This window comes from Condylura cristata, unplaced genomic scaffold (genome assembly GCF_000260355.1).
Source record: "Condylura cristata isolate star-nosed mole 26May11 unplaced genomic scaffold, ConCri1.0 scaffold00027, whole genome shotgun sequence".
Classification (NCBI taxonomy): Eukaryota; Metazoa; Chordata; class Mammalia; order Eulipotyphla; family Talpidae; genus Condylura; species Condylura cristata.
The window spans coordinates 27,374,847-27,395,890 of NW_004567128.1; the positions used below are offsets into that span (position 1 = coordinate 27,374,847).

The following is a 21,044-nucleotide window of genomic DNA, read 5'->3' on the forward strand; positions in this document are numbered from 1 at the left end:
GTCAGGAGAGGTCTGCCGCACCATGTGGGTCACCTCTGGGGCTGAGGATCAAACTTGTGCTGCAGTGGCTGCAGCCAGCTTACAGTGCTGCACTCCAACCTGCTATGCCACCAGGGAGAGCCCCACATTGTGATTTTTATAGTTTTTGATAGGATACCTTAAATTTTATTGTATCCCAGACTTTTGTCTACTACTATGTTGGGAGACTGGGATTCTATTTCAATTTTCTCTTTCTGCAGACAGCCATCCTGGTTAGACTAACATGCAGAGTCTGAACTTTTGAGACGGTGGTTTCAGCAACAATTTAGTTTCAAGTAACTTCTCTGCTTCACTTGCCTGGAGCCACTGTCTTTATTTGTGCTGGGGATAGGTGCTGCTTGTCCTGTCTGGTGCTAGTGGGTGGTGATGTGGGTTTGGGCAGTGGGGAGGCTTTGTCCAGCTTCCCACTGCGTCCTGCTCCATCTGTGCTGGTGCTGCCCTCGCAGGCGCAGGCTCTCCCCTGGGGCTACTTGCCCCATGCAAAGTTCTAAAGTTTCTGTGTATGTGGCAGCACACCCACAAGTGGCGCAGTGCGCCATGTCAGACCTCGACGCAGCTGGTCTGTCTATGGTTCAGGTCCAGCTGTGCCCAGGACTCTTGCTGAACCCAGGCAAGGGCCGTGTGTATAACTGAGTGGAGGAGGGGTCTGGCATACTGGCAACTTCATTTTCTTATACTCTCCAGGCTGCATAATCGTCAGTCACTGACATGTGCACCCACAAAGCTCATTAGACCTGGCTGGTCTAAGAGTGATGGCGATCTCTTGTGTTTTTGTTATTTTTTTTGGAAGCATTTGTGTCTCTATTAGGTTTTTGTTTATTTTTTTAAGTTTATTTATTTTTTTAAAGATGTATTATTTATGTGGGTACAGACTGGGGTACAGCCTGAGGTGTGTGTATGTGGGGGTGGTGGTGAGAGGATTCTCCAGAGACAGAGTGGAGAGCAGAACAGGCAGATCAATGAAGTACATTGCTGAGGGGAGCAGCGGGCGGGTCAGGAGAGGTCTGCCACGCCATGTGGGTCACCTCCCTGGAGGGGGAATTGAACTCGTGCTGAATTGACTGAGGCTACCTTTGGAGTGCTGTGCTTTAACTTGTTGTGCCACCAGGGAGGACCCAGGTTTTTGTTTAATACAATGATCAGCCACTCTTCCCCTGGCCCCCCTCCCAATCCCATTTTATGTTATTTTGATAACAAACACTGTAGAGCTGGGCTGAGGAAGACAGGTGGTCTTCTGGTCATGTCTTATCCCACTGCTGCTGTTTTAATTGCAGCGTTTCTTCATTGGAAACATCACACGCAGCCTGAAGGAGTACTGTCAGCGGCATCTGTTACAACCGCGTGGTTGTGTCTCTACAAGTAAGGTCAGCTGAGACAATGTCACAGGTCTGCTGTCAGTCTATTAGGGGCAGGTGAGGCCAATGTCCCTTCTTATGGGGACTCTTTAGGCATCAGACTTTGCCAGGAGTTACAAGTCTGCCATACAGGGGTGGTTCTCTACTTTGTAAGAGATAGTAGAGTTTTTCCTTGGCTTTTGAGGGGCTAGATCCAAGAAAGCTGTCCTAGCAAGGACTCTCATTTTTGCTGGAGTTGATCAGCTAGCTCTACTGGTGGGGGGTGAGACAACACCATTGTGCTGAGGCTAAGACTTGTGACTGTCCAGCTAACAGGACCTGCTATATGTAGTGAATGTGCAGAACATCAGAAGGTACATCTTGCACTACATCTTCACTCACCCGCCATTGTGAAATTGTGGGGGGAATTTTCCCCCATGAGTGCTTTTTACATGTGGCATTTTCCTGGAAAGAGAAAGACCAGGGTATCGCCTCACCACTTAATGTGGCCAGCACAGCCCCTAGGTCATCTCTAAGAGGATGTGGTGATTTTATTAGACCGACATTGAGTAACAATTTGTCAAGTGGTCAAGCAGCCCCTAAGCAGAATGCAGATAAGATGCCTTGTTGCATTTCCATAGATTCACCTGGTAATGAGACAACAGGCCGTAGGATTTGGTATTTATACAAAGCAAGGTCAGTCTCCTGTCAGTCCCACATGCCTAGTCCCACAGGATGAATGAACCAGAGGGGCTGGGTGAAAGGAAAACAGGCGTGTTGTGCCCCAGTCTCAGTGAGAAGTTGCCTCTAAACTACAGCTCAGGAGTTTTACAGACTCATGCAGAGCCGGTGGCTATCCACTAAACTGGGTGTCAAATTAGAAAGTCCCAGACCTTACCTGAAACATGAGTGGGGGGCCTCATGAAAAGCGGCTTTGTGGGCGTCTTTAGCAAGGTAATAACATTTCTGGGAGATGGGAAAGTGGATGGAAATTAGCTTGTGAGAGTGTCTCGCAAGACTGCCCTGTTCTTGGGCAGGATTACAGGGCAGTGTGCCAGGACTTGGGTGGTTGCAGCCGGGCCTTGTCCACGTGGCCTACTTGGAGCAGAGTGAGACAGCCAGGACACTGTGTCACAGCCATTTGCCTGCATTTTAAGCACAGACACACAGACATTACAGCTTAGAGTTTTACTGGCATTTTATAAGAAATGACAGTTCAGGCACGAATGACAACTGAATAGAGAATTTTAAGTGGCATCCTCAGTTGGAATATTGTCTTATTAAATCTTGCTTGATACGGTGCAATAGAAAATACTTGCTAAGAAATGAGACCACAAAAATAGAAGTTTGCTTATTATTCCTGTGTCATTAACCCATGGCTACTTCTTTCTTTCTTCTATATTCTATGCAGACTCCTCTGGATTTAAATGAAAATGGATTAAAAAATGTTATGCATGACTGGTTATATTTCCATGTAGTTACATTTTCTTATATGAATACATTAGCGGGCCCTCTCTGGTGGCACAACGGGTTAAGATGCAGCATTGTGAGGCTAGCCTCAGCTGCTTGAGTTTGAGTTCGATCCCCAACCGGGGAGGTGACCCACATGGTGTGGCAGGCCTCTCCTGACCTGCCCGCTGCTCCCCTCAGCAGTGTATTTCGTCAGTCAGCCTGTTCTGCTTCCCACTCTGCCTCTGGTGAATCCTCTTACTGCTCCTGCACCTCTGGCCTGTACCCCAGTTCTGTATGCATAAATAAATAAATCTTTTAAAAAAAGAATACTTTAGAAGCCAAAAGGAAGGGAAAAGGCATGGGCATATATAAAAGGAATGAGGGAAGAAAAGAAAGGTTAAAGTGAAAAAGAAAGAAAGGTGTTTCATTTCTTTTTATTTTGAGGAGGAATATGTCAAATAGGTAGATTTCATTATTTATGAAAAATGTTAAGATAGCTAATCTCTAAGAACTTTAAACTTTGTCATTTCCAGTAATTGAAATCACCATTGGAAACAAGGATTCAGGAAGGAAAATGACATTTTTTTATTGGCATTTCATTCCCAGCTAATAGATTCCTGTAAAAATTCTTGTCAAATGTTGGCCATCTTTCTAGAGCTATCTTGCTAGCTGTGCATTGATTCCATTATAAACATTTTTCTTTTGTCTGTAAGAGACAATATGACTTTCAAAAACTATAGATACATTTTAGAAATAATGCCTTAAATCCATTAATATGAATTATGCATAGGCAATGCCATTATGAGAATTATATAACAAAAAATAACGATATATTTATACAGTGAAAAAAATTTTTTTTTATTAAAAAGTTTATTTTTACATCATTTTGCACATTTTTTTTCATCTCAATTGTAATCCCCACGGGTTTCCCATCACCAAATCACCCCTGTGCCACCACCATAGTCCCGTGCATTTCCCTCCTCCCCCCCCCGTTTTTGGTCCCATTCCCCACTCCACCCCCACAGAATGTCTCTGGTCTATGGTTGTTCATTATTTTTGTTATTTTCTCGCCTGGTCCATTATACTCCTGCTATGAGTGAAACCATCCGGTATTTTTCTTTCTCTTTCTGGCTTATCTCACTAAGCATGATCTTTTCCAGCTCCATCCAAGTTGCTGCAAAAGACATGTGTTTCTCTTTTTTGGTTGCTGAGTAATATTCCATTGTATATATGTACCACATCTTTTTTACCCAGTCATCTACTTTTGGGCATTTGGGCTGCTTCCATGTTTTTCCAATTGTAAATAAAGCAGCAATAAACATGGGGGTACAAGTATCTTTTTGAATCAGTGTTTTTGTGTCTTTTGGGTAGATACCTAGGAGTGGGATTGCTGGGTCATAGGGAAGCTCCATGTTTAGCAGTTTGAGGAACCTCCAAACAGTTTTCCATAGTGGTTGTACTAGTTTGCATTCCCACCAGCAATGCAGGAGAGTTCCTTTTTCTCCACATCCTCGCCAACATTTGTTGTTGCTAGTTGTTTGGAGATGTGCCATTCTCACTGGGGTGAGGTGGTATCTCATTGTGGTTTTAATTTGCATCTCCCTTATTACGAGTGATGTTGAACATTTTTTCATATGCCTGTTGGCCATCTGCATTTCCTCTTTGGAGAAGTGTCTTTTTAGCTCTACTGCCCATTTTTTGATGGGGTTGTTTACTTCATTTTTGTTGAGTTTCATCAGTTCTCCGTATATTTTTGTGATCAGTCCTTTATCGCTTCTTTTTTGTGAGAAAATGTTTTCCCAATTAGTGATCTTTCTGTTTGTTTTTAGTAATGTCTCTTTTGCTGTACAGAAGCTCTTTAACTTGATATAGTACAGTGAAAATTTTTTTTAAAAGATTTATTTATTTGTGCATACAGGACTGGGGTACAGGTCAGAGGCTCAGGGGCGGCGAGAGGCTTCACCAGAGACAGAGTGGGGAACAGAACAGGCAGATCGACGAAGTACACTGCTGAGGGGAGCAGCGGGCGGGTCAGGAGAGGTCTGCCTCGCCATGCGGTCACCTCCGGGGCAGGCGGGAGTCGAACTCATGTGGAAGCGGTTTTAGATTCTCAGTGCTGTGCTTTAACCCGCTGCGCCACCAGGGAGGGCCCTATACAGTGAGAATTTTAAGTGGCAGCCTCTGTTGGAATATTGTCTTATTGAATCTTTAAACTTTTACACAGCAAGTTTAAACTGTATGAAACTATAAGGGGATTGGTGAGAAGGGAATGGGAGTGGGACCTCATTGGGGTCTGGTCCAACTTGGTGGCAACATGGAGTGCACTGCACTCTACCCACTGTAGCCCCTGCCACCCCACAATCTTGTCTCTCATTGCTCTTCTGGAATATTCTTAGCATTGAACCCATGAACTCTTCCTCCTGTTACCCCAGGAAGATGGTGTCGAAAGCCCTCTCCATCAGGGTCATCCAGAACACTGATTTTTTGAAGGGCCATCAGATATGCAGAAGATGATGTTTGGAATCAAAGTAGTCAAATATTTAAGAGTAAGCTACAACTTCAAACAACAGCTAAACAAATCTCATACTATCTTTTCCATCCTCCAATTCCTACATGTAACCAGTCATTAAATCCAGGGATCATACTCTTCAAATCTCTTTTAGCCACGCTCTCCTCATTGTTTTTCTTTCAGGTCATTACTACCACGTGTTCCACTTGCACTACAGCAGTAGCACCCTAAATGTCCCTCCTTTCCCAGCCTTTCTCTTGTTAAAGTCATGCCCCACATTACCACCACAATGGTTGCATAAAAAATTACAGTGACTATATTATTCCTACTAATTAAAACAAAGGATCACCTTCTTCCATTTGCTTCAGAAAACTTGAATTCCTGATTGTGGCCAGCAGGGCGCTCTGTCATCACCCCTTGCCCTGCTCTCCTGCCCGCTTTCTCTTCCTCACAACTGTGCCCAGATCACAGGAGGCAGCAAATCCCTTCCTGCCCACCACTCCCTCTGCCTAGAATTTTTTTCTCATCCTTGTAGATTAGCAGAGTCAGTCCTGGGGCCCAATTTCAGCTTTGCATCTTACAGTTATGTGACTTTGTACTTTAGCACCGTGGGCCTAATTGTCCTCACTTGTAAAATGGGGATCATCAAAAGGTCATTGTTTAACCACACAAAAATAAACATCATATATTAATAAGAAAGGCATGGCAATTTTATATTTTAACCCCTTATTTTTAGTAATAATTTTGAATGATCTTTCTTCATGTTGACACAGAAAGTCAATATTTTACCCTTCATAGTTACTATCCATTCCTCCGCCCACCAGTTTTTAAAAAATAATATAATAGTTTATTTTTACATCATTTTGTGCATTTTTCCATCTCAATTGTAATCCCCTTGGGCTTCCCATCACAAAATCCCCCATGTGCCATCACCAAAGTCTAGTGCATTTCCCTCCCTGCAACGATTTTTGATCTCATTCCCCACTCCACCTCCAGAAAATGTCTCTGGTTCATTGTTATTATTATTATTTTCTCACTTGGCCCATTATACTCCTGCTATGAGAGAAACCATCTGGTATTTTCCCTTTTCTTTCTGGCTTAGTTCACGAAGCATGATCTTTTTCAGCTCCATCCATGTTGCTGCAAAAGGCATGTGCTTATTTATTTATTTTTTGGTTGCTGAGTAATATTCCATTGTGTATATGTACCACATCTTTTTAATCCAGTCATCCACTTTTGGGTATTTGGGCTGTTTCCATGTCTTTCCAATTGTAAATAAAGCAGCACTAAACACAGGGGTACAGGTATCTTTTTGAATCTGTGTTTTTGTGTCTTTTGGGTAGATACCTAGGAATGGGATTGCTGGGTCCTATGGATGTTTAGCAGTTTGAGGAACCTCCAAACAGTTTTCCATAGTGGTTGTATTAGTTTGCTTTCCCAGCAGTGCAGGAGAGATCCTTTTCTCCACATCCTCGCCAACATTTGTTGTAGCTAGTTGTTTGAAGATGTGCCATTCTCACTGGTGTGAGGTGGTATCTCATTGTGATTTTAATTTGCATCTCCCTTATTACAAGTGATGTTGAACACTTTTTCATATACTTGTTGGCCATCTGTATTTCTTCTTTGGAGAAGTGTCTTTTTAGCTCTTCTGCCCATTTTTTGATGGGGTTGTTTATTTCTGATGAGCTTCATCAGTCCTTTGTATATCTTTTTGATCAATCCTTTATCGCTAGTTTTGTGTGAGAAAATTTTTTCCCAATCAGTGGGATGTCTGTTTGTTTTTTGTAATGTCTCTTTTGCTGTACAGAAGCTCTTTAACTTGATGTAGTCCCATCTATTTATCTTTGCCTTCACTATTGTGGCATCAGTTGCTCTATCTTTAAAGATGCGGCTGAAGTGTATGTTGTGTAGTGTTTGGCCCATCTTTGCTTCCAGGTATTTTATGGTTTCCGTTCTTATGTCTAGGTCTTTAATCCACTTTGAGTTGATTTTTGTGTATGGTGTGAGGTAGTGATCTAGTTTCATTTGTTTGCATGTAGCTTCCCAGTTTTCCAACACCATTTGCTGAACAAACTTTCTTTGTTCCATTGTGTCTTTTTTGCTCCTTTATCAAAGATTAGCTGTCCATAAACCTGTGTCCACCCACCAGTTTTATTGAGATGTTTAGCATATAGTATAAGTTGAAGATGTACAGTGCATTGACTTGATACATTTATAGGTTGCAAAATGATTATCACCATAGCATTTAGTAACTCCTCCATCCCATCATATAACATTTGTTTTGTGGTAGAACACTTATGATCTACACTTTAAGCAACATTCAAGTATTTGATAAAGTATCATTAGCTATGATTACCTTTCTGTACATCCCAGTCCCTGGACATGTTAATCTAGTAGTTGGAAGCTGTATCTTTTGACCAGTAGCTCCCCCATTTCCCCCACCTTCCCATACTTGGTAACCACCATTGTTCTCTGTTTCTCTGAATTCAACTTTTAAAAATTTCACATACAAGTGATATCATGGAGTATTTTTTCTTTCTCTGTAAGAACCAAAATTTTGTACGTAGCCTTTTATTGTTAACTTTGAGTCTAGTATCCAACCCAAAGCTACACACCTCCAACCAAGCTCACCCAGAGGTTGCTGGAGGAAGTTACCACCTCTAATCTAATTGTGCTTCCAGCTTTGCCAGGAGGCTCAGGCCTCTCCCAACCCCCTGGGTTTTATGATGCTGCAGAGAAGTTGTGTTGTGTGTGTGTCCCTACCCAGTGAGGTCTGATTGCCCACTTAATAGTCTCCTTCCAATCTACACAGTCGTCCTCTCTCAATTCCCTCAAATCGTGCGAACCTCTTTGCCAAGTGCCCCCGTAGTTCCCACTTCAAGTCTACTCCCTCATGCTCTTCTCAAAGGTTACTGTGTCAGAAAGAACTTCCTTGTCCTTCTATCCCCGTTCTGAATGTTAGTTTATTTTTCAAGCAAGCTCTAGCAAGTTTTATTAAAGATAATTTTTTGCATGCTTTACTTTTTACCAGTCTGTTCCATCATGCTTCTAGTGACATCAGTCACCAGAGTAGCCAGGGTGACTACTCTAGTATTTTCCCATAAGCTGTGCCCAATTCAATATTGTTGCCATTGTGTGGACCAACGCTAGTTTTGAACAAGATGGCTGTAGTCTTCTATTTCAGATTTCCTCAAAGCTAGGCAGTTGTTGGCGAGGATGATCAGTTTTGCTTTAACTTGTCTGATCATTTTCAGAATCTGTACCCCAGAATGTACTTTCCACTTTTCACACAATTTGGAGCCTGAAGTTGATTGATATTGATTCCAGTGACTTTTTTTTCTCTGCAGCCACAATCTTCCTACCTTAGTTGAGGGATGGCTCCCAATCACAAATGGCCGCCAAGATGGCGCTCCCTCATGGGTGGGGCGGGGTGGGACTCCACAGGAGGGAGGGAAAGAGGAGGGAGGGGAGAAAAAGGAACATATTCCCATAATGCCTCCATCCTGAATTTTTTTTTTTTTTACCCAGTGTCTAATTACAAACATCCCTTGCACCTTTGTTCTCCAGCCTACTGTGACCAGGCCTCTTCTAGGTGCTGCAGATGCAGTCATAAAGGACACTAGATCCCTGCTCCCCAGGAGCCCCGTTCTGTGCCACTTAGCAAAGAGCATCCTGTAGTTGCTTCTTGGAAGACAGTTCACTGATAGTTACACTGAAACACATATTCCAGCTCATCAGACCTTGGGGTTGTGTCCCATCTCCAACAGTTTTTTTTTTTTTAAATAATATAATAGTTTATTTTTACATCATTTTGTGCATTTTTCCATCTCAGTTGTAATCCCCGTAGACTTCCCATCACCAAATCACCCGTGTACCATCACCATAGTCCAGTGCATTTCGCTCCCCCAACTGTTTTTGATAAAGTTTTCTCACACAAAACTAGTGATAAAGGATTGATCACAAAGATATATAATGAAGTGATGAAACTCCACAAAAATAAACAACCCCATCAAAAAATGGGTGGAAAAATTAAAAAGACACTTCTCCAAAGAGGAAATGCAGATCGCCCACAAGTATATGAAAAAAAGTCCATCCTGAAATTTAAAGAGCTTTTAAAACAAATTTTTTTTTAAAAGATTTATTTATTTGTGCATACAGAACTGGGGTACAGGCCAGAGTCTCAGGGGCGGTGAGAGGCTTCACCAGAGACAGAGCAGGGAACAGAACAGGCAGATGGACGAAGTACACTGCTGAGGGGAGCAGCGGGCGGGCCAGGAGAGATCTGCCACGCCATGTGGTCACCTCCCGGAGCAGGCGGGAATCGAACTCATGCGGAAGTGGCTTTAGCTTCTCAGTGCAGTGCTTTAACCCGCTGCGTCACCAGGGAGGGCCAAATTTTAAAAGTTTTCATATTTACAAATATGCATGGCCCTCTATTACTTCTTGACCACCCACTTGTCTGCTTATTGCTTGTCTTCCCCACTACAATAAAAGCTTTCTGTGAGCAAGGATTTTTGTGTGTTTTTTTTTCACTACTGTATCAAAAGTGCCTAGCACACAGTCAACACCAAACTTTTATATTTATTTATCTAACAAATGAAAACAAATATTACAAACACAATGGGGAGGGCATGGACCCTGTCTTCTCTGGGAGAATCTCAGGGGTTCACTATGGCTCACCAGGCTGTAAATACTTGCTGCTGAGAATAATCTCAAGTTCTCCCCTATAGTGCTCCCAGGGGTGCCCACAGTCTTGTGGATGGAAGTATCAGTGGGTCAGTGTCAGGGATGCCAAGTTTACACCCCACCCACTTTGGGGTAACTGACTCCTGCCTCAAGATATTTGTGATGGTCTTGGGTAGTGGTGGTGATGGAGGAAGGAATGCAGGGGGAGGCATCACAAGATTGATTCACACTGGGGGTTGGGTAGAAGGGGCTAGAATAGCAATTAACACAGCCATAAAAATTAAGATCCTTGACACAGCCATAAAATCAAAGTCCTCAGGCCCCCGGGATGGGGATGTCGGCAGGAGGTCCCAGCAGATAACAGACTGTTGGGGGTTGTGTCTAGAGCTCAGACCCAAAAGGTAAAAGATAAGGACATGGAGATGGGGCTGTTGGGGAGTCTCCTTTGGAAGTCTCTGTTAGGGCCTATCAAATTCTATTCAAAGTCAACAAATCCAGCCTCACAAGGAGTGAGTCCCTCCCAAAGAGAAGCTGTCTACATGAGTGCATTCTCTGCACCAGCACAGGGCAGCCCCCTGCCTGCCTGTGGTCTGTACCATGCTGGACCTTCTCTGCACTGACCTCCCTCAGGGGAGGTCGCTCTCCTAAGGCTGCCTGCCTGCGATCATGCAGGCCTCTTTCTGCAAACCTGTCCCTTCTGGGGCATCTCTCCCTGCCCGCTTGTGCCTATGCAAGTGTCCAATACACCTGTCCTTTTCCCTAATAAACCTGCTCTTTAAATATAACTGAGTTTCTGTCTCATGGAAAAACTTGCCATCTGCCACTGAAAGGGGAGTTCTGGTGAAACCTTTCCCAGAGTGAACCCCAGGATCCTGGACTCCAAAAATGAGTCAGTGGCAAGACCCATCCAGTCTTTCCTGAGTGGGATGCCTGGGAGGCTGTGGAGGAGAGGGGTGGCAGGAAGTGCTGTGTCTGGAGGTAAAGGGGACAGTCTGAACGAGAGGGCCTAAGGGTACCTAGTCCTGACCCCTGTGTCTCTCATATTGCTTTCTCTTCTCTCTCTCAGTTGCCTCCTGCCCCCCCACTGCCTTCTCACCAAACTGTCCCTGTGGGTGTGTCTTTTCCCTCAGTGCAGTCTGGCCTGGCAGGCTGGAGAAGGAGACCATCACTCAGTTCGTGTACACACTGATGCTGTGCCACAGGGTCTTTCTGAACCCAACACAAGAACACGAGGACTGGGGAGGTGGGCTTGGGGCCTCCAGAAATCTCAAGACAAAGTTACCTAGCACTAGGTGAGAGGCCAGTTGGAGTGGGCAAAATACACTGTCATGCCTCGTCTCCACCTCCAAAGGGGGCCAGGTAATCACCACCGTGGCACCCAAGATCCATCACTACAGTCCCTTGAGCTCTTCCCAGCCCTCTACAATTTTGACCCCTTTCCTTCTCCTTTCCTGCTTATGTCTCTGATCTTTAATTTACCTGCTGGTTTTGTCTTATTTTCTGACCATTTGTTTGCTTTCCCTATATTCTTGCTATAAGTGAAGCCATCTGATATTTTTCTTTTTCCTTCTGACTTATTTAACCAAGCATAATCCTTTCCAGCTCCATCCAGCTTGCTACAAATGTATGCCAGGTAAATGGTGATGTCCATAATAACCCTACAGATGAAGTGTGGAAAGATGAATACCATTAACAAAATATGAAAACTATAAGGGCCGTCAATTCATACCAGAATTTATCTCAGCACTCACATGTTGGCTATTTAGTCCTCTGAAGCATAGTACTGGGTAGTGATTATTAGCCTTATTTTACAGTAGAGGAAAAGGAGGCCCACTTGTAATGCCAAACACCTTCTCTACAAAAATGAGGGCAAACCAAAAGGATCAAGGAGCTCTGGTCTATCTACACAAAGGTATACTACGCAGAGATCAAAAAAGAGAGACTCATACCATTTCCACATGGATGGATGTGGACGAGATTATGCTAAGTGAAATAAGTCAGAAGGAGAAATGTCAAGTGGTTTCATCTTTCATCTTATATGTGGAATATAGAGAAACTGAACAAAAAGGCAGGAAAAAGACAAAAAAAATTTATGCATACAGAGCTGAGGTACAGGCCAGGAGTAGTGAGAGGCTTCACCAGAGACAGAGTGGGGAGCAGAACAGGCAGATCGAGGAAGTGCACTGCTGAGGGGAGCAGTGGGAGAGACAGGTGAGGTCTGCTGTGCCATGTGGTCACCTCTGGGGCCAAGGGTCGAACTTGCACTAGAACCACTGCGGCTGGCTTGCAGTGCTGCGTCCTAACTCACTGCACCATCAGGGAGGGCCCCAAAGACAAAGTTTTTGAGCTGACCATGGGTCTGAGGCATCCAGCAGGGGAGAGGGTTAAGGCAAGGGGGGGCGTTAGGGCAGGGGCAGGGAGAGCACAGGGATTATGGTGGGGACTACACCTGAAGGGAGAAATCAAATGCTGTACAAAAAAAAGATGTAAGAAAATAAATTTAATTATAATAAATAAGTAAACAAATAAAAACAAGGGCAAAATACTGTAACACGACATATCACTTCAGTGAAAACTGGTGAGAATAATAATATTCTCTGCAAGTTATGGGCAGAGATAGGAACTTTAACCCCAATTTGCAAAAGCAAAACACATTTCAGTCCCTTTCGTTCATGTCCATCTATCCGTATGCCGTGACTATCTGTCTACCTATGTTTATTTTTATATATTTTAGCTTGTCATTTGCCTTTGTAATTATTAAATGGTGTCTTTTGATGCATGGATGTTGTTAATCTAATTTAGTTTATCAATGTTTTCTTTTATGGTTCATGTGTGTGCTTGTGTTTAAGAAATCTTTGTGTATTCCAATATGATGAAGATATTCTCTTGTATTTTCTACTAAAAACATCTTATTTAGGTCTGTAAGATTCCTGAAATCGACTACTGTGTTTGATGGGAAGTGAGCTCTGATTGAATGTGTTTCCAGATAGATATTTTAGTGAAGTCTGTTTCCCCTGGTGTTTCTTGGCATTGCTTGGGCAGCCTTGGGCACTTACACAGCCACTCTGCCATGGTTTCAGCAGGGCTCTCTTGGAATGACTCTTCCTGATCTCCCTGTTAAACTGTCCTCTTGGTCTGGCATCACTCCTAGCTCATTAGCCTCCATTAATTACCAACTAATTGCCTGTTGCTTTTGACAAGGCTCTGGAGCATACATTGCTCAGCAGCCTGATCCAATTAAGCTCAGGCACGAGTAGTTTCTGAGGCCAATCTTTTAGGTTTTTTCCAACCCCAGGAGGGCTCTCTGAGCTGTTCTTTCCCTGGTTCTCTCAGGCGAAATAGCTCACCTATGGCTTAACCTGTTGCTCTTAATTAAGAGGAGTTGTCTTTGAGCTTTGTCCTTGACTTGTGGGAAGTAATCTGTAAACTCTTGGAATGACGCACTCTTCTGCATGCTGAGTGTCTTGTATACCTGGTGTGATGTAGGGTGAGGGCTTTGGATCATGTGGTGTAGGGTGAGGGTTTTGGGTCATGTGGTGTCACCTCAAACTCTGGAAGGTCTTGAGACAAAGGTCAGCCATTATTAAAAACTCTGGACACTAGGGCTCTGGTAAATTTCTTTGGTTAGCAATACTCTTACATATTGCCACGTATCATTACTTAGTGAAGTAGTAGTGCAGTCCATGACTCTATTGGGGGACAACTGAACACTCTGCTTTTGGAACTTCCCTGAATTTTGCCTCGTGTCTTTCTTCTTTCAGCCAATATTAATCTGTACTTATTCACTGCAATATGCCCTGATCACGAGTATAGAAGCTTTCAGAGAGTTCTCTGCTTCTTCTAGGGAATTTTTTTAAAAAGATTTATTTATTTATGCATACAGAACTGGGGTACAGGCCAGAGGTACAGGGGCGGTGAGAGAGGATTCACCAGAGACAGAGTGGGGAGCAGAACAGGCAGACTGATGAAGTACACTGCTGAGGGGAGCAGCAGGCGGGTCAGGAGAGGTCTGCCTCATGTGATCTGCCATGTGGATCACCTCCGAGTGGGGGATCGAACTCGCACTGAAGCAGTAGTGGCTAGCTTGCAGTGCTGCGTCCTAACCCATTGTGCCATGGGGGAGGGCCTCTTCTAGCGAATTTTATGGCCGGTGGTAGTTTTTGGGCACCTGTGAACTACGGTAGGTGCCAGAAGCAAAAGGAATCTGTGGACTGTTCCCTAACTTCATAGGAACCATTGTTTCAAAGAGTATCCTTAGGCTTGAACTTCCCCATACTTCATTTCAAAGAAAGTCAGTTTATTTGGGAAGAACTTTGGAGCTCTCTTTTCGTATGGACCACCTCTCCCCACCCTGGGCAAAGTCTTTAAGTAAGTCACAACTCCAGGCACGGATGGGTTGCTAACCCCTGGTCTTGGCTGTAAGAGTAGTTTGGAATGCCAACATCCTTAGCCTGCCACACCTGGAGCAGAACCTCTGTCCCAAATACGGGGTAAGAAGGGGCAGGGAGCCCCTGACTTCTTGAGCTATACTTATCAGGAGTTTAGCCTGTTCAACTTGGGTGTGAGAAATCCTGATAACTCGCCCTTCTTGGTAGGGGGAAAGAGCCCCATTTTCTTCGCCAATCTATGAAGAATAGGTCTGAGGTGAGGTGAGGCAGAGGAAGGGGTTGGATCTTGGTTCAAATGCTGTAGACTCTCACTATTCATGATTTTACTAATTTTGGGGGAATAAATATTCATTTGGTGTATGCCTTGAAGATAATTTCCAGGATCTTTAATTGGTTGTTTTCTTTAAAAATAGTTTTCACCAGAGTTCATTTCACTGGAGTGGGCCCATGGAGCATTTCACCCTACCATCTTGGAAGTGGAACTCTGCATGTAAGAATTTAATTGACTGAGCACCATGAATCAAAAAACTACTTTTCTGACTACACTTTGATGTGTGTGTGTGTGTGTCCATCTCTGGCCTCTCCAGTCTGTTGCTGTCTACTTGTTCACTTTTACACCTATAGCACATTATCTTAGATACTGTGACTTTATAGCAGATTTTGAAATCAGCCAATAGAAGTCTTCTGTCTTCATTTTTCTGCTTTTTCTTAAAGATTTATTTATTTATGCTTACAAAACTGGGGTACAGGCCAGAGGCTCAGGGGCGGTGAAAGGATTCACCAGAGACAGAGTGGGGAGCAGAACAGGCAGATGTACTGAAGCACACTGCCTAGGGGAGCAGCAGGCAGGTCAGGAGAGGTCTGCCGCTCTATGCAGGTCAGCTGCCTGGCTGGGGATGGAACTAGTACTGCAGCTGCTGCTGTTAGCATCGTAGTGCGGAGCTTTAACCCCTTGTGCCATCAGGCAGGGCCCAACTTGCATCATTTTTGATACCTGTGAGCAGGAAATTTCTGTACAAGGTGAGTATTTTTAAATAATAGTTTAATAGTTGGTTTGAACTGAGTAAAAGCAGAGATATCGTAATTACGACTAATCCACGAAAGTCACACGCAGCCTTTCAACTGCGTTGAGCTAGAACATGAGCTCGTGGGGGTGCTGACTCTTCCAAGAGCATCTTTCTGGGGCTCTTGGAATGAGTGAGCTTTTTAGAGTTAGACATAGTGCTGAAGGGATCATTAATTTTAGTGTAAATTATATTTAGTGTTAATAATATGATGGTGGGCCCTCCCTGATGGTGCAACGGGTTAAAGCAAAGCACTAGAAGCTAGCTGCAGCTGCTTCAGCACAAGTTTGATCCCCAGTCCTCTGCCAGGGAGATGACCCATGTGTCATGGCAGACCTCTCCTGTCTCATCAGCTGCTCCCCTCAGCAGTGTACTTAGTCGATCTGCCTGTTCTGCTCCCCGCTCTCTCTCTGGTGAATCCTGTTACCCCTGCACCTCTGGCCTGTACCCCAGTTCTGCATGCATGCATACATAAATCTTAAAAAAACAGTATGGTGGTGCTTGAATAAGATGTGATTGTGTCCAGAAATCATAGCTTCTCTGTTTAATGCAAACTTTCTACCCTCAGGCCAGACCTGTTGCTTCAGGAGCTGTGCAGGCAGCCAGCAGGTATCTCCCCTTGGGTCGTGGCCTTGAAATCCCCACAACGTCTGAGTGGACCTCTATCACCCCCTGCCCTACACCAAGCCTCTGGTCAGTACGATAATAGGGAGCATCCTCTCTTCTCCTTTCACAATTAACGCTTCCTCACTTCTGGCAGGGAACCCTGGGAAACATCCCAAGCAGGAATTTATTTGAGTCTCAAAATTTGAGGGCTTCATTCTTTAAACCTTGGAGAAGTCAAAACAATTACAAACAAATGTAAGAAGGTAGATTTGCTTTCTCGAAAATTGTGTTTATTGAGCATTATGTTCTTAGTGTTTGCTCTGGGATTCTAATTGCCACCTAGTCCTATTTAGAGCTTATTTTCTACTTGTTGACAAGGTAATAGTAAAGGAGTGGTGGGGAGGTAGGAGGAGGTCCAGTTGCAGGCTATTTCAAGGTTGCTGAGGAAGCGCAGCTGGAGGCGGCTCCTTTCTGCTCTTCTAAAAGCAGCTAGGTGCTCCACGATCAAAAAAGATAAACTCACGTCATTCTCAGCACTGGGGATGGAGCTGGAAGGGATCGTGCTCAGTGAAAGAAGCCAGAAGGAAAAAGAAGAATTTCGAATGGTTTCACTTAGAGGAGGAACACAGGGGTACCAATTAAGGGAAAAGGGAAAAATAATAATGAATAAATAAATAACAAATTAACAACGAACTATACATCAGAGACATTCTACAGGGCAGGGGGAGGGAGAAGGATTGAAACAGGCAAGGGAAGAGCACAAGGGACTGTGGTGATGGTGCTAGGATGAACTGGTCGTAGGGATTCTGTTTATTATCATTATTTTTTTTTTTCATGGAAGGAATTTTTTCCCCCATCATTCTTCATTTTGTATATTTTTTTCATGTCATTTGTAGTCCTCACGGGCTTCCCACCACCAGTTCACCCAGAGGCCATCACCATAGTCCCATGCACTTTTCCCACCCCAGTTCTGATCCCATTCCTCTTTCCAGGTGGCGGGAATTCTCTGGGGACGAGACTTGAGAGGCGCTCCCTGGCCTTCGCAGGACGGAGGGTGCACACACTAGGCTGTGCGCAGCTGCGGGGATAGGGGGTGGGGGTGGGGGTGGGGGTACTGGGCCCGTGGCAATGGGCCACCCTCAGGTTCCAGATGGGAAATGAGGCTTAAGGAGCTGAACGACCCGCTCAGCTTGTGCTCAGTCTGACGGGGCACCAGCCTTATTTTTATTCTGGACCCAAATATTACTGAAGCTTGAATGATTTCCTAGTGTGAAACTCTGGAAAACACACAGTCCTGCCTTTCTGTTATTTTTTATTTCTACATATGTGAATCTTGAAAGTTCTTAATTATCCCACTTTTCTGTCCTGCCTGCTGTGAAACATATATTTAGATAGAGGTAGTTTGGCCCACTGGAGATCCCTACCCCTCACTCCATGTGGACCTATTTTCCATAGAATACACTTCTGGTAGCACAAATTCTGCTTTTATTCTCCATGGCTGGTTGCATGCATTTGCTTTTGTTTTACCGGTCAGCAGACTCCATCTGAGGAGGACTTAAATAGATTTCCAGATGAAGCCCCATGCTAAATGGCAGTGGTGGTGACCACAGGTCTGTTTTCCCAGCCAGTTCTACCGGACCTGTTGACTCTGGAGTCTGTTTCCAACCGAAAGTAAGTGCACTTAACTGTCATCTCTTTGGATGTTTGACATGATGGAAATTTGCCAGATGGGATGCATGACATTGGTTTTGATGGTTAAAAACGTTGCTTTTAAGATTTTGCAGCCTATGTATAAGAATGGTTTTGTTCAGATGGTAATCATTATGAAAGTTATGTCTTACTTATGAAGTATGAACAATGGTTTTCAATGTTGCATATATGTATTAACTTCGAAGATGGATTTACACGAACCACTTTTGAATGATGTCATTGAAATGTCCTTTAAATAAATAGCCTCCCCGTGTTCCCCAGCTGCTCTCTAACTGAAGGTAGAGAGCTGAGGACTGAAGCTTGGGTACACATATGTGTCCTTGTCCCCAAGGGGGGCCAGTCCCATTGGGCAACCATAGTTGACCCTGGAAATTCACTGTCACTAGTGATTTGATCTTGGTACGAAATGCATCCTAAGTATAAGGATGGATTGGGATATTTCATTCCTCTGTTCTCAACCTCCATAATGCCAACCTTTTGAGTGCCTCACTTAGGCAATCTAAATCAGGAAGTTAGGTTGGAAGGGGCCTATCAAGGCTTGAGTAGCCACCTTACTTCATGTGTACTTTTATTTTATTCTTTTAAAGGTTTATTTATTTTCATACAGAGCTGGAGTACAGGCCAGAGGCTCAGGGGTGGTGAGAGGCTTCACCAGAGAGAGTGGGGAGCAGAACAGGCAGATCGACGAAGTACACTGCTGAGGGGAGCAGTGGGCGGGCCAGGAGAGGTCTGCCACGCCATGTGGTCACCTCCAGGGCAGGCGGGAATCGAACTCATGCAGAAGTGGCTATAGCTTCTTAGTGCTGTGCTTTAACCCGCTGTGCCACCAGGGAGGGCCCATGTGTACTTTTAAATAATGCATCCAGAAGAAACTGTACACATGCTGATCTGGCTGTCTAAAAAGCATTGTTCTTGTAATTGCTGGCATTAACTTTAGGGTCTTAGGTAGTCAAGGGAAGGGGAAGACTGGCTGTTTCAGATCATTATTCATGAAACAGGTCAGCCCAGAGCCCAAGGTCTAGATCATAAAGTCAAGTTCCTGCAGTTGAGACAGCAAGACCCAAATTTTTAAGATTTATTTTATTTATTTATTTATGCATTCAAGAGCTGGGGGTTCAAGCCAGAGTTGGGAGAGTGGGGGTGAGAGGATTCACCAGAAACAGAGTGGGGAACAGAACCGGTGGATCTACTGAAATACACTGCTGCGAGGAGCAGCAGGTGAGACAGGGGAGGTCTGCTGCGCCATGTGGGTCAGCTCCCTGGCCATGCTGCAGTGGCTACTGGTAGCTTCACAGTGCTGAGACTTAACCCCTTGCACCAACAGGGAAGCTGCAAGACCCAAATTTACTTTCAACATAATTATGATCCAGTGTACTCTTTCTTTCTCCTTCCCAAGTTTATGTAGATATAAGGGTGGAATGTAGTTCCATCTCCCTCCCCCCAAAGTTGATAATTTTTTCTGATTGCATCCCTGTCTCTAGCATTCTATTGTGCCCACAGAATTACTTTTTCCCGGTATTTGCAAATCGTACACTCACAAGTAAAAATGTTAATACATTAAGTGATTATTAATGTTAAAAAATAAAAGTTAACATGAATTACTATTTGGAAATTACTTCAGGTAAAAGTATATATAGATATATACATATAGATAATTAGGGTGAAGAATTAATGATGTCAGTGTTGGCAAGAACCAAGATTTTCAGACATAAAAAGATATACAAATTAAAAAAAATCTAAGAAGTTAGATAAAAACCCTGTAGTCTTATATTGGAATGGAAATAATGCTATGAAATTGCATTTTTCTCTTTCTTAAGTATATATATTTTCCTAGTTTGTACACTGAAAAATGCTGAAAATGATGACCACCCTAGCAACCAGATTATAGTCTTTGAATATCATTCCCCCTGCAATTTCTCCTTGGGGAAAGGCTCTAGTGTAAGTCTGCAACAGGAAAAGGTTTCAGTGATCTTGGAACATCCTTTCACCCCAGAAAGCAGGAAGCTGTCAAAGACTGCTGAAAACATGTCTTGTGTCCTTCTGACACAAGAGCCAAGCTGAAAGACTTCTCACTAGTTTAAAGGTAGAGCAATTTCCCCCTTCCTTGAAGCAGGAAAGGGTTCAGGAAAAAGGGTAGAAGAGGGTCATGTGATAGTGTGATGGCACATACAGACATGTCAAGTTGTGTGTGTACATGTATATGCGTGTATATATAGTTTTGTAAATATATGTGTGTATACATTTTATATATCCTTGTAAAATATATTCTACATATATTTGTGATAATATATAGTTATGTATATACATGGATATGTATATATAGTTTTGTAAATGAATGGTAAATCAATAAAATTTGATTTAAAAACATCTGACCTGAAGCATACCAAAATGCTTCCTAACAACCATAAGTTCCTATCAACCATAGAAAAAAACCCTCATTGGTTACATTTGGGCCAATAAAAGGAAATAATTGCATTATATCCTACTTTCCCTGTATGAAATAAAAACTCTAAACAATGATCATCAGTAGTGTTCAAACAATGCTGAAAAGCTGATGGGCAATTTTAGGTGGACTAGGTTGCCACCACCTAAATTCATTGATGAATCTTAATAAAAGTCAGACAATCAGACACTACGTGCCTCACAGTTTGATGTCATAGGAAGTGCATGGTACCATCCATTACATTTCCTTGCCAAAAATGTCAAACCTGAATCATACCAAGCCTTTAGATCTAACTACTATTTTAAAGGGAACATAGATAAGAGAGAAATGTTAAATAACACCATGGCGATGCAATCAGAAAACCCAGAATATGAGCAATAATAAGGGAAGACAATTTAGATTCTTCAACAAATCCATTGTAAGGAAAGATAAACAGGAGGCATGCTAAACAAATGTGGGCTTGTTTCGGTCTTGATTTGGACAAATCAAATGCAAAAGCAAAATGTAAAATTCTTCTCCTAGTTAGGAGACCCTGGGGGAAACTTGAACATTGATGGGTATTTGACAACGTGAAGTCATTACTGCTGATTTTCAGGTGTGCTATCTTATTTTGTTTTATTTAAGTCCTTATTTTAAAAGTATTTTCAATGTTTGACATTGCATCTGAAACAACTTTGCAAATAGTCTTTTTTTTTTTTTTTTAAGATTTGTTTATTTATCCATACAGAACTGGGGTACAGACCAGAGGTGCAGGGGCAGTGAGAGGATTCACCAGAGACAGAGTGACAGAGTGGGGAGCAGAACAGGCACATC

General features: G+C 43.3%; 1 protein-coding gene and 1 pseudogene across 1 annotated transcript in view; both read right to left on the reverse strand.

The window, feature by feature from the left end:
- Nucleotides 1–21,044, reverse strand: part of ZNF41 (zinc finger protein 41) — a 722,252-nt gene that overhangs the window by 636,502 nt on the left and 64,706 nt on the right. The window lies entirely within an intron of this gene.
- Nucleotides 8,352–13,092, reverse strand: LOC105854131 (annotated as a pseudogene).